This window comes from Euleptes europaea, chromosome 19 (assembly GCF_029931775.1).
Source record: "Euleptes europaea isolate rEulEur1 chromosome 19, rEulEur1.hap1, whole genome shotgun sequence".
NCBI classification, from domain to species: Eukaryota; Metazoa; Chordata; class Lepidosauria; order Squamata; family Sphaerodactylidae; genus Euleptes; species Euleptes europaea.
Genome location: NC_079330.1, coordinates 15,432,719 through 15,445,919, shown reverse-complemented (window position 1 = coordinate 15,445,919; position 13,201 = coordinate 15,432,719).

The window sequence follows — 13,201 nt, the reverse complement described above, 5'->3', positions numbered from 1 at the left end:
TTCAACAATCCAAAAGCCTTAGATCCCCATTTCTCTGTAGAAGACTTTCTCAGAATCGTCCTCTTGTCCCACCGATGCGACTGGATGGAAGGGCCCCATCACAAGGCCTTCACAAGACGATGGGTGTTTCTGCAGCCTGGCCCATCTCACTTCTCTGAACTGGAATTGCAAAACATATTAATGAGGAAGAGGACAGAGGATCAGCCTGCCTGTTGCGGTGGTTGAAGTGACCTCAAGAGAACAGTGAAAGAACTTTCTCCTTGTTGCTTTTTCGAGGGTTCTGTTGGACTGGGAAACTAAAGTAGCCCTGGAAAAGGATATCACCGTGTCCCCTCCTGTCCCCCTTGCCTGAGAGAGATCCCAGTCAGCTGGGAGAGGGCCTTCCTCCCCTACCAAATGCAGCTTACAAGCTGGCCAGAGAGAAAAGGGGCCCAGTTCCCAGTCGTCACCCTGGCAACCGCCTGGGATGGGATGTGCCAGGCACAAGGAGAGATGTGCGGTTGCCAGGGCCAAAGTACTTCTGCCCCCTGTCTTCCCCTGGAAGCACTTCCCCTGGCAAGTGCACAGGTATAGATTTCTTCACTCTGTCCACATGCTCGTAACCATGCTAATATTCATAGCAGCCATTGGGCTCTCTTTCCAAAATATATCATGCTGCATGTTGTTAGTGAAAAGCTTATCCGCGTCCTTTTTGGAGAAATTACAATAGAAGGGCCCAGTAGCCATCGAAACCTTTAATCTCATTATGTCTGCAACATATGCAATATTCCATTTAAAGACTAAACTACAGACTGTGAGCTTCTCCATCATGTCTTCAGTCACATTTCCCCTCTTTGTTTTGTACTCAGCAGACTTGTGGAGAGTTCTGGGGAACAGGAGAGCTTGTTAGCCATCCTGTGATATGTTGATCAGCCCTGATAAAAAGGTATTTCACGAGTGTTGAGGTTTTGGAATTCTTTTTATGGCTACTCACGGTTTTGCCCGCATGGGAAAGTGGTGATGTTTCCCAATCTGGCCAAAGGATGGCAGCAGGCGGTCGTGCTAAGCGATTTGGGTTTCCAACCAGATGGGGCCTGCAGATGAAACAGCTAGCTTGCTGCTGTTTACTACTCTCGTCATGGGCTGCATGGCAGAACTTTGATCACAAGCGGAGCTGTGGTAGGATGGGGCTGGTTTAAGATTAGGCTCAGCCAAGGGTTCTGACTCTGATTCCAAGGAGAAGAGAACTTGCAAAGGAGTAATACACTTTTAGGCTCAGAATATTTTAAAGAGGCTCCGTGTTTCAAGGTTAGTTTCCTTCCCCGCCTACTTTCAAAGCTGCCAGACAGTTTCTCTCCAATCCCTGCCCAAGAAGTTGGAGGTGTACCCTGTAGCAGATAGTACCCATCAGCCTTTACTACTTTTAACAAGCAGCTTCTGCTACTGGTATCCCTAAAAGGAACACCTTTAGCAGTTTTCTAAACAAAAGCCTAGAAGTGTTTATCGCTTCATTTCCAGTAACACGAAATATTACCATTGAGCTTTTGTCTCTGTTGCCTCGAGGAGGCTGGTTGCCCCGGCTTGTCACATATAATATATGTTTCTTGCTGCTGCCGGTCTTACGATTCATTCTTAAAATAACTCATAGTTGGGACACAAGCTTTAATACAGCTCAGCTAAAGCTTTAAGCGATAGAGACCAGGTCTAGGGTTAGATCCCACCTGAAATTCCCACGGAATGGAAGGAATTCCATCTGCAGAAGTGTGACTTCCCTTTGCCCTCTCCCCCCTCTGCAGCCCCAAATGCCCCCTTGAAATGCTGATCTTGGGAGATGGGGGACCCCCGGGAATAACTTCGGAGGGATTTGGAAGTCTGCTTGGGGAGAGGTGAATTGATTAAAATCACAGTCACGCACGCATCCCCCTTTCATGCATGGAAATTTTAGGCAGGGTCCAACCCACAGTCAATAGGGTTGCCAGGTTCCTCTTCGCAACCGGCAGGGTTTTTTGGGGGGCAGAGCCTGAGGAGGGCGAGGTTTGGGGAGGGGAGGGACTTCAATGCCATACAGTCCAATTGCCAAAGCGGCCATTTTCTCCAGATGAACTGATCTCTATCGGCTGGAGATCAGTTGTAATAGCAGGAGATCTCCAGCTAGTACCTGGAGGTTGGCAACCTAACAGTCGAGGGGCTGTGGCTCAGTGGTAGAGCATCTGCTTGGCATGCAGAAGGTCCCAGGTTCAATCCCCAGCATCTCCAGTTAAAGGGACTAAGCAAGGAGGTGATGTGAAAGCCCTCAGCCTGAGACCCTGGAGAGCTGCTGCCAGTCTGAGTGGACAATACTGACCTTGATGGACCAAGGGTCTGATTCAGTATAAGGCAGCTTCATGTGTTCAATGGTACCCACAGTCAATGGGGGCAAGTTGCAGTTAGTGAGGACTATACGTTAAGTACAGATGTATTTGTTTCTGAAGTCTGTTTTGGTTCTCTCGTGTTCCTGTGACATAGAATAGAAAGGAGGCAACTGTTGATGGGGTTCCCTTACATTGGAGGTATGATAATAAGCACCCTTATTTATAATTGCATCAATGCCTTCAGAGGCAGATAATGAATCCAATTTTTAAAAATCTATTCAGTTGATCACTGTATTAGTAAACAGTTGGATCCAGTCAGATTTGTAACGTTCAGTTCTTAAGAACATAAGAAAGGCCATGCTGGATCAGACCAAGGTCCATCAAGTCCAGCAGTCTGTCCACACAGTGGCCAACCAGGTGCCTCTAGGAAGCCACAAACAAGACAACCGCAGCAGCAGCATCCTGCCTGTGTTCCACCGCACCCAATATAATAGGCATGCTCCTCTGATACTTCAAACCCCCTGAGAAGTGGAGGCAAGTGATGCTACAGCCAGCACTGAAAACCATTGGTCGCAAAGGGCATTTTGTGCAGCAGTAAATCTGTCTAAGGGGAGAGATGGTTTTTGTTTGAGAGAGTCCTTCAATGCAGGGAAATCCAGAACATTGTCTTTAAGTTTTCCTGTAGTCAGACAGTCACCTCATTGGATGTTAGCCAGATGGCTTCTGTATTGTAAGTTTTATTGGAGCGGGGCGGGGGCTTCTCTGTGCTTCCCAGACTTTTACAGATTGGGTGGGAACCCAAAGTGTTCCCAACATTTAATTCTTTGAGGGCGGGGGGGGGGGGGAGATTCAGACAGAACAGATGCTACAAATCTCTCCTTCTGTCCCTTTGCCGGTAAGATGCATTTGCACATAAATTGTTCTGAGCAGTGAAGGTTCTGCTTTGTTTCTCTCCAAGGAAACATTTTTGGGGATGGGGATCTGCCTGTGGCCTTGCATAGCTGATGTTCTCCACCATCATGATGTCTCGTCCGTCCAGATGAGATCGGTCCACATTCATTGTGAAAAACCCCTTTGTGTAGCTCTCCTACGAAACCGCCTGTGACTGAGTATTCATTTCTCCCCATTCATTTTTGCCTCGGCTGTTTTGCCTGCCAAGAGGCAGACGTTTCATTATTTCCCTCACTCGGATTGGGACTTATTGCTCTGTTTCTTGGAAACCTCCCTTTCAGGATCTCCGTAATCCTTTCTCCGAAGGAAGCATTAGCTCCAGCTGAGCGAAAACTCGCTTTGCAGCAACAACACACAATATCTTCTTTTTTTTAAAAAGAGAGAGAGAGAGAGAAGAAAATGAAACGGGGAGGGGGGAATTGCCTTGTACTTGTGCCCTGGCCACAGAAGAGCGCTGTTTTGGTTGAAGATCAGTAGGTCCACATTTCCCACTTGGGAATACATTTTTCAAACAAGATGCTTTGAGTTAATCAAGAATGGGCTCTAAATACTTTCAAATAAAGTAAAATTTGGTCTTCTTTAGGCACCCCAAGTTTATAACAAACATCTGTATATGTTTATAACAAAACTATAATGTTTATAACAAACATTAAGCTATATTAACTTGGAGAAATTCTGAAATAGGCTCCTCTTCTCTTTAGCAAGACTTTTTCAAAAGGATAAGGGGGCGAGGAGGATGAAGCCAGCTTTTATACCCAAGATAAATTCCGCATTTCACTGGGTGCAGGAATTCTGCCTTCTGTCTTTTTGACCCCAATCTCCAAAGGAAAAGGAATATATTGGATGTGCACAGGGCACTTTGAATCTGCATCAGAAGGACCTCTCAGTTTTGAAAATCAGAGTCTGTTGCATGCGCAGCCATGCATGCATGCACACACACACACACAAAATACCGGAAAACAAGGTTTCTAAGAGGACAAAGCTGTTGCATTGAAGAATGCAATGTCTTAACCTATCAAGCTCAGAAGCAAACATTCCTTAGTAGAATTGCATCCATTCGGTGAGAAAAGGGGCAGCCTCCGCAGTTTTGGACTCCAGTGCCTCTACGGAAGACATTTGCAAGCCCTGAGCATCTTTATCCGCCGTGACAGAATGAATGCCACTATTTCAGCAGAGGATTCCTTTGAGTGGGCAGGCCTATCCACTTGGGAAAGGAGGCCCAGCATCGCTACTTCCTTATCAAAAGGGTCAGCAAGCTTCTGTCCTTAAAGAGCAAAATGGCTGGTACTTGACATGTGGAATACTCATCCATAAAGGTTCCATAGGTGAATCATGGGTGGTTTCCAGTCCTTTATTAGGAAGCGGTGCTCAGGAGGTCTCACAAGAAGTCAGATACGCACAGGAGCACCCTGTGTGATAGTTTTTTTGTGTGTGTGTTGTGCCATCAAGTCGCTTCCGACTCATGGCGACCCTATGAATCAACGGCCTCCAAAATGTCCTTTGACACCCTTGCTCAGATCTTGCAAATTGAGGGCTGTGGCTTCCTTTATTGAGTCAGTCCATTTCTTGTTTGGTCTTCCTCTTTTCCTGCTGCCCTCAACTTTTCCTAGCATGACTGTCTTTTCCAGTTACTCTTGTCGTCTCATGACGTGATCAAAATACGATAGCCTCAGTTTAGTCGTTTTAGCTTCTAGGGTCAGTTCAGGCTTGATTTGATCTATAACCCACTGATTTGTTTTTTTGGCAGACCACGGTATCCGTAACTCTCCTCCAACACCACCTTTCAAAAGAATCTATTTTCTTCCTATCAGCTTTCTTCACTGTCCAGCTTTCACACCCATACATAGTAATAGGGAATACGATGGCATGAATTAATCTAGTCTTGGTGGCCAGTGACACATCCTTACACTTCAAAATCTTTTCTAGCTCCTTCATGGCTGCCCTTCCTAGTCTCAATCTCTTTCTGATTTCTTGGCTGCAGTCTCCCTTTTGGTTGATGGTGGAGCCAAGGAATAGAAAGTCTTGAACAATTTCAGTTTCCTCATTGTCAACCTTAAAGTTGTGTAATTCTCCTGTAGTCATTACTTCTAGATAGTTAATAACCAAAAGGGGCCTCAGCGCCTATACAAAGAGTGAAGAGTGCTTATCAGGGTTGCATGCAAATTAGTCCAGGTAGAGATCCAGGACAAAAAGTGTACGGAATCTGCTGTACAAGACCAATCTGAGTATTGCAAGGAAGCTGAAACCCAGGACACCCAGCATACAGGTCAGGATGCAGAAAAATCCAGAAACTGAGCAAGATTGGGTGGAGGATTTGGGCTCCAATTATAGGATTTGGGAATAAAAAGCTAAGCAGGGTCGGTCCTCATTAGTATTTGATGGGAGACCACTAAGGAAGTCCAGGGTTGCCATACAGAGGCAGACAATGGCAAACTACCGCTGTTTCTCTCTTGCCTTGAAAACCCCACAAGGTCAGCTATGACCTGGCGGCAAAAAAAAAAACAAGAAAGGTTCAGTTTTCCCAGGTTTGGGAAGGGGGAGGAGAACCCAGCTCCAAGGAGATCTTCGGGATTGGCAGGAAGTGCAGCCGAGGGAGTTCCCAGGAAGTGGGAACTTCTCCAAAGGAGGAAAGAAACGGAAGTCTTGGGGCAGGGAGGAGGCACATTAGAGGTGGTCTTGGTTATCTTGTTGGAATGTGGAATGTCCAGTTTTGAGTCATGGGAGGAGGAAACCTTATTAGTCAAAAAGGCTGCTGTAACTGGAGTCTTTTGTTAGAAGGAATGTTACTGTCATAGAACTGCATTGTGTCAGAAAGCGCCTTGATTCATTGTCAAGCCATTTTTGTGAATTGTCTAAAAAAGAAGTCCCCAACATGGTGTCTGTGAGTGTCATGGCTCCCACCTCCACCTTTTCTGGTGCCCGCCAAATGTTTTTAGCAAGTGCGTGGGGCCAGGTAGGGCTTTTGCCCAGATTCTGATTGACTATTAGTAGGGTTGCCAGGTCCTTCTTTGCAACCGGTGGGAGGTTTTGGGGGCAGAGCCTGAGGAGTGCGGGGTTTGGGGAGGGGAGTAGGGTTGCCAACCTCCAGGTACTAGCTGGAGATCTCCTGTTATTGCAACTGGTCTCCAGCCGATAGAAATCAGTTCACCTGAAGAGAATGACCGCTTTGGCAATTGGGCCCCATGGCATTGAAGTCCTTCCCCAAACCCCGCCCTCCTTGGGCTCTGCCCCCAAAACCTCCCACCAGTGGCGAAGAGGGACCTGGCAACCCTATGTACATGGGATGTATATGTGTTCACTATATATATAAACAGGGCTTCACACATCTGGAAAAGAAGTGATTCATAAATATTAGAGTTGACATCTTCATCAGAATGTACCGGTACCTAGAAAGATCTTACAAATATGAAATGTGAGCTGCTCTTGCCTTATTATTCCTATTTTATTATTATTGGTGGTGCAAAGAGCAGTCAAATCACCGCTGACTTATGACAACCCATAAGAGTTTTAAGGCAAGAGATTAACAGAGGTGGTTTGCCATTGCCTGCCTCTGCGTAGCAACCCTGGACTTTGTTGGTGGTCTCCCATTCAAGTACTAGCCAGGGCTAACCCTGCTTAACATCCACCAGCTGATGAGATAGGCCTAGCCTAGGCCATCCATGTCAGGGTGACGGTTAAAATTTAGATTTTGTAGACATACTATTAATGTTCTGAGACTTCTGCGCCTTACAGATTGGGTTGCTGCTCACCGATGCTGGGAAAAGTGCATTGTTCCCGCTGAAAGACATAATTATGTAAGTGTTATTAGATTTTAGATTTTCCTGCAGATAAGATTCTGGATATTTTGCGCTTGGTGCAGTTTATGGTCTGATGACTGCTAGGAGGTAACTGTCTGTAAAACAACTCCAGAAGCGAAAGTAGATTAGCCTTTTTCTGCTTTGGCACCCTAACTATGAAACTCCCTCTCCATGATTTACTTGGCACCAGCCTTGCTGAACCCAAAGCGCCAGATGAAAACATTTTAATCGCAAGCCTGCATAAAGTAGTTATTTGTTCTTGTGTGTGTGTGTGTGTGCGTGCGTGCGTGCGTGTGCATGCTTGTGGGATCTGGTTTGACATGACATTCAAAAATATTATGAGAATGCAGATTTCCTGGCCAGGTGCTGGCACTGAAAATGAGAGTGCAGTTCTTGGATGGCTTTAGGGCAGGGTTGGCAGAAAACAGTCTGGGGTTTTGTAAATCAGCTGGGTATGCGGGGTCCTTTCCACTGGAAACTGAACCCAAATTTTGATCTGAATGCGGCTTGGGTGGTAATTCTAGATAGGATGCCCAAATAGTGCTTCTTGGTGCTGATCAAAACATATTGCTTTGGGGGCCTAGCTGAAGCTAGGGGTGGCCATCTTGAATCTAAATCTGGAGAGGGTGTGCTGGGGGCCATGATGTACGTTGTGCTCTGTTGTCCAGGCAGAGGCAGAAGACCAGGCTCCTGGTATTTATACGGTTGCCAGGTCCCTCTTTGCCACCGGCGGGAGGTGTTTGGGGCAGAGCCTAAGGAGGGCAGGGTTTGGAGAGGGGACTTCAGTGCCATAGAGTTCAATTGGTATAGCGGCCACTTTTTCCAGCTGGTACCTGGAAGTTAGTATGGACAATTCCACCAATAATTACACGCAAAAAGAGTCTGTGCAAGGTACAAAATTTCCGAATCGGATCCACCGAATGATGAAGCCTATACGGAGCTAGCTGGATTTGCACCTTCGGGTGCACCTCTGTATGCTCCTTCCACATTGTGCTTCTTGTATAATCTCCGTGTTCAGAGACTGATCCAACTCAACTCTGCGGAGCTATGGAACTTGTGATATTGACATGCTGTTACTTATCCAGCTAGCTCCGTATAGGCTTCACCATTCTGTGGATCAGATTCGGAAATTTTGTACCTTGTAGAAGGGGATAATATGAGAGACTCTTTTTGCGTGTAATTATTGGTGGAATTGTCCGTAATATATTGTTGAGATCTACAAGTGTTGTATTGGATTATATAGAATTCATGTCATATTTTACTTACCTTTTTTGTTTGAATTATGTTCCAATTTTCCTATACTGAATTTGTACTGATCCTATTGGTATAGAGGTGTGACTTGATTTATAGCACCTGGAAGTTGGCAACCTAGGTATTTAGACCAGGCCTGGCCAGTCCATTCACTTCATACAAGTGGCGATGTTCACACCACTATTCCCATTGAACAGGTCTTTGAGGCCTGGGTATCTGGAGCCTAGCCTCAGCTGATGAGTAGGGTTGTCAGCTCCGGGTTGGGAAATACCTGGAGATTTTTAGGGCAGAGCCTGAGGAGGGTGAGGTTTGGGACTTCAGTGCCGTAGAGTCCAATTGCTAAAGCGGCCATTTTCTCCAGGTGAACTGATCTCTATCAGCTGAAGATCAGTTGTAATAGCAGTAGATCTCCAGCTAGTACCTGGAGGTTGGCAACCCTACTGAAGAGGTTCCTAGCCAAGTAATAAATGGGTATTGCAACAGAATCAATAAATGAACCTTTATGGAAGCCAAAGACTCTTATTTATCTCTTCATCTCTTAGATACCCAGTCAGAAACCTCAAGTAATAAAGAGCTCTGTCACATCTCTTTAATTGATTCCAGAGTACCAAAGGGGAAAAAAGTGCTTGTCTGTGTAGTTTTAAGTTTGAATGTGCCTAGTTCTTATATCCATTCATTGAGATTAGTCTTGGCAGAGTCTACCAGATCAGAACAGCCATGTGTTCTGGGGAATCCTGTGTGCAGATACTTAAGCGATAGCAATCAAGTTGCCTCCTGGGTTGATTTCAAGAGGTCACGTCTTACATCATCCTGCTGGCAACGAATGCAAGGTTTATGTGTGGTTAGAATGACTGCCGTTCTCCTTCCCTGACCCAGATTATGCCTTTGTCTGCAATCCAGATTCATTAGAGAGCCAGTGTGGTGTAGTGGTGAAGAGCTGTGGTCTGGAGCGGTGGACTCTAATCTGGAGAACTGGGTTTGATTCCCCACTCCTCCACCTGAGTGGAGGACTCTAATCTGGTGAACCAGGTTGGTTTCTCCACTCCTGCACATGAAGTCAGCTGGGGTGACCTTGGGCTGGTCACAAATAGGTGATGTAAAGCTCTCTCAGCCCTACCTGCCTCACAGGGTGTCTGTTGAGGGGAGGGGAAGGGAAAGGTGATTGTAAGCCGGTTTGATTCTCCCTTAGGTGGTAGAGAAAGTCAGCACATAAAAGTCAACTCCTCCTCCTCTTCTTCTTTTCTTCATCTTCTTCTTCATCATCAAATGGGTAGGGTTGTCAATCTCCAGGTTGCAGCTGAAGATCTGCTATTACAACTGATCTCCAGCAATAGAGATAAGTTACCCTGGATTGATTCTGTTTATTACTTGGCTAGGAACCTCATCAGTAGGGTTGCCAACCTCTAGATACTAGCTGGAGAACTCCTGCTATTACGACTGATCTCCAGCCAATAGAGATCAGTTCCCCTGGAGAAAATGGCCGCTTTGGCAACTGAACTCTATGGCATTGAAGTCCCTCCCCTCCCCAAACCCCACCCTCCTCAGGTTCTGCCCCAAAAACCTCCCGCAGGTGGTGAAGAGGGACCTGGCAACCCTACCCACACACCACTCTCACTCTCACTTTTTGCTTTTTGTATTCTCTACTCTTAGCTACCTGAGTGTGTGCCATTCTTACTTTGTTTCCTTGTTGATTGGGTATGCTGGAGAGGAAGAAGAAGAGTTGGTTTTTAGACCCCGCTTTTCTCTACCTTTAAGGAATCCCAAAGCGGCTTACAATCGCCTTCCCTTCCTCTCCCCACAACAGACATCATGTGAGGTAGATGGGGCTGAGAGGGTTCTGAGAGAACTGTGACTAGCCCAAGGTTACCCAGCAGGCTTCATGTGTAGGAGTGGGGAATTGAACCCGGTTCTAGTCCGCCGCTCATGTGGAGGAGTGGGGAATCAAACCTGGTTGTCCAGATCAGAGTCCGCTGCTCTTAACCAATACACCGTTCTGGCTCTCCTGGTGGAGGGTAACTTCAGCCTTTCCACGATCTCTGAGAAGTCTTTTCTTTTTCTGAGTAGTCTTGCAGGAATCTCCTTCATTATTCTCAGCAGGTTGTCATCTATTGTGAGTTACAGGGAGTTTGTTGTTATATTTACTATCTTACGTGGGAAACAATAAAAAGGCTTGTTTTCATGAACTATCTCAAGTCTTCGGGATGAGCTGCGCTGTAAACCTAAACCTGTGATGTAGTTGCCGGTAATCGCACCACAGTAACTGCAGCAGGTTAAATATTTCGCCGAACGTCTTCCTTGATAAAAGAAGTCAGAATTCTTAATTTGTCATAGTGATTCCAGACAGTGTGAAAGGAAGACAGGGAAGTTTGAGCTTTGCAATCACTAAGCTTCATGGAGAAATGCTCTCTTGTTTCTGACAGCCATCCTGTGGAAGACCCAAAGCCTGGTTCCAGTATAAGGCAGCTTCATGAGGATAGGCCATGGCTCAGTGGTAGAGCATCTGGTTAGCATGCAGAAGGTCCCAGGTTCAATCCCCAGCATCTCCAGTTAAAGGGACTAGGCAAATAGGTGATGTGAAAGACCCCTACCTGAGACCATGGAGAGCCACTGCTGGTCTGCGTAGACAATACTGACTTTGGTGGACCAAGGGTCTGATTCAGTAGAAGGCAGCTTCATGTGTTCATGTGTTGAGAGCTAAGCTGGGTTTCATCACCATGTTAATTTCACGGTTTAAAAGTCCCCTCATGATCCATCCCCCATCCACACTGATCCTTTGGGATGGGTGGTAGGAGGCAAATTTAAATTAATCATGCCATTTGTTCTCGTTGGTTCAGTGAGATTCAGCAGTGCTGAAAAGGATTACATTCTAGGGATCCTTGCAAAAAACGTTTCTCATTTCCACAGACCTTTCCTAGCAATTCTTTGGGGATATTTTTCACGGTCGGGGATCCCCCCCATTAATCTTTACATTTTTACTTTAGGTGAATTTTGGTGGCCACTCGTCCCTTATCAATTCTCCTAGTGTTTCCCGATCCCTTGAAGGCAGGTAGTTTACAGGAATGCGCCGTCAACACCTGCCATACTGCTCTGTGGCTATTCTCCTGCTGCCCCCGGGACAGGGATGGGCTTCCATTCCCCTGCCTCTCGCATCTGGCAGGCCTCTCGCACAGATGGAAGCACCTCCAATTAAACCCAGAAGCGGCCCTGCAGGTTTTTCTGGCAGGCGGGTGCACGAACAGCCCCGGCACTGCAATTAAGTCAGTCTCCGGTGCGTCCCATCCTGTAAGAGTGCCGAGATGGCAATCGCAGCTGAATTTACACATCTCCTCGGCTCAGAAATCCAAGGAAGGGACTGGAGCTGAGCTTCGTAGAACTGTATCTGCAAAACAGCTATTTTTCCCCCACTGTCCCCCTGCAGTTAAAAAAAGGGGCACAGAAAGAATAGATTGGGAGGGATAATGAGATAATATTGACAATTTTCTTTAAATTGAGCAAAGTCTGTCAGTTTGGTAGATTTCCGTGTGTGTGTTAAGTGCTGTCAAGTCGCTTCCGACTCATGGCGACCCTATGAATGAAAGTCCTCCAAAATGTCCTGTCTTTGACAGCCTTGCTCAGATCTTGCAAATTGAAGGCTGTGGCTTTCTTTATTGAGTCAATCCATCTCTTGTTGGGTCTTTCTCTTTTCCTGCTGCCCTCAACGTTTCCTAGCATGACTGTCTTTTCCAGTGACTCTTGTCGTCTCATGACGTGACCAAAATACGATAGCCTCAGTTTAGTCATTTTAGCTTCTAGGGTCAGTTCAGGCTTGATTTGATCTATAACCCACTGATTTGTTTTTTTGGCAGCCCAGGGTATCCGTAACACTCTCCTCCAACACCACATTTCAAAGGAATCTATTTTCTTCCTATCAGCTTTCTTCACTGTCCAGCTTTCACACCCATACATAGTAATAGGGAATACGATGGCATGAATTAATCTAGTCTTGGTGGCCAGTGACACATCCTTACACTTCAGAATCTTTTCTAGCTCTTTCATGCCTCCCTTCCCAGTCTCAATCTCCTTCTGACTTCTTGGCTGCAGTCTCCCTTTTGGAGATTTCCATATCTTCCATTTAATTGTGAGGGATTTTCCAAATGCTTTTACAGCGTTTGCATGTAATGTTATTGAGCCAGAAAGAAAAAGGAAGTATATTAGTAAATGAATAAATGTTTAAGCCTCAAATATTAGCCAGCCTCTCCTTCCTCCAGTGGAAGTTAGTCCCAAGATAACAGAGGAGCCAGTTTTGAGTCTGTCCAGAGAGCAGGATGAGTGTGCGCGTGTGTGTGTTAACCCCAGCCCTTTTTCCTAGAAAAAAAATACACATAAGAAAATGGGGACAGGACATTCTGTCAAGGTAAACAGCTGGCTACAGAGAGAAGGTCATGTGAGAGCACTGCCAGCTGGCCTCCCACCTCCAGGTAAATGCAGGATTAAGCAAACACCACTGTGCAAAGTGTCTGACACAAAGCCGGAGCCTGGAAGAAACCATAACCTTTAGTCGCCAGAGGCCCCAACTGCAGAAGTTGTTGAGAGGAGAAAATGGAGACTTCCGATCCCCATTGGGGGGGGAAAGTGGGGCACGACTGAAGTAAATAAATAAATAGTTAAGTGTGTTTAGGACTGTAGGGAAAATAGGGCTGCCAACCTCCAGGTAACTAGCTGGAGATCTCCTGCTATTACAGCTGATCTCCAGCCGATAAAGATCAGTTCCCCTGGAGAAAAGGGCCGCTTTGGCAATGGGACTCTATGGCATTGAAGTCCCTCCCCTCCCCAAACCCCACCGTCCTCAGGCTCCACCCCAAAAACCTCCTGCCGGTGGTGAAGAGGGACCTG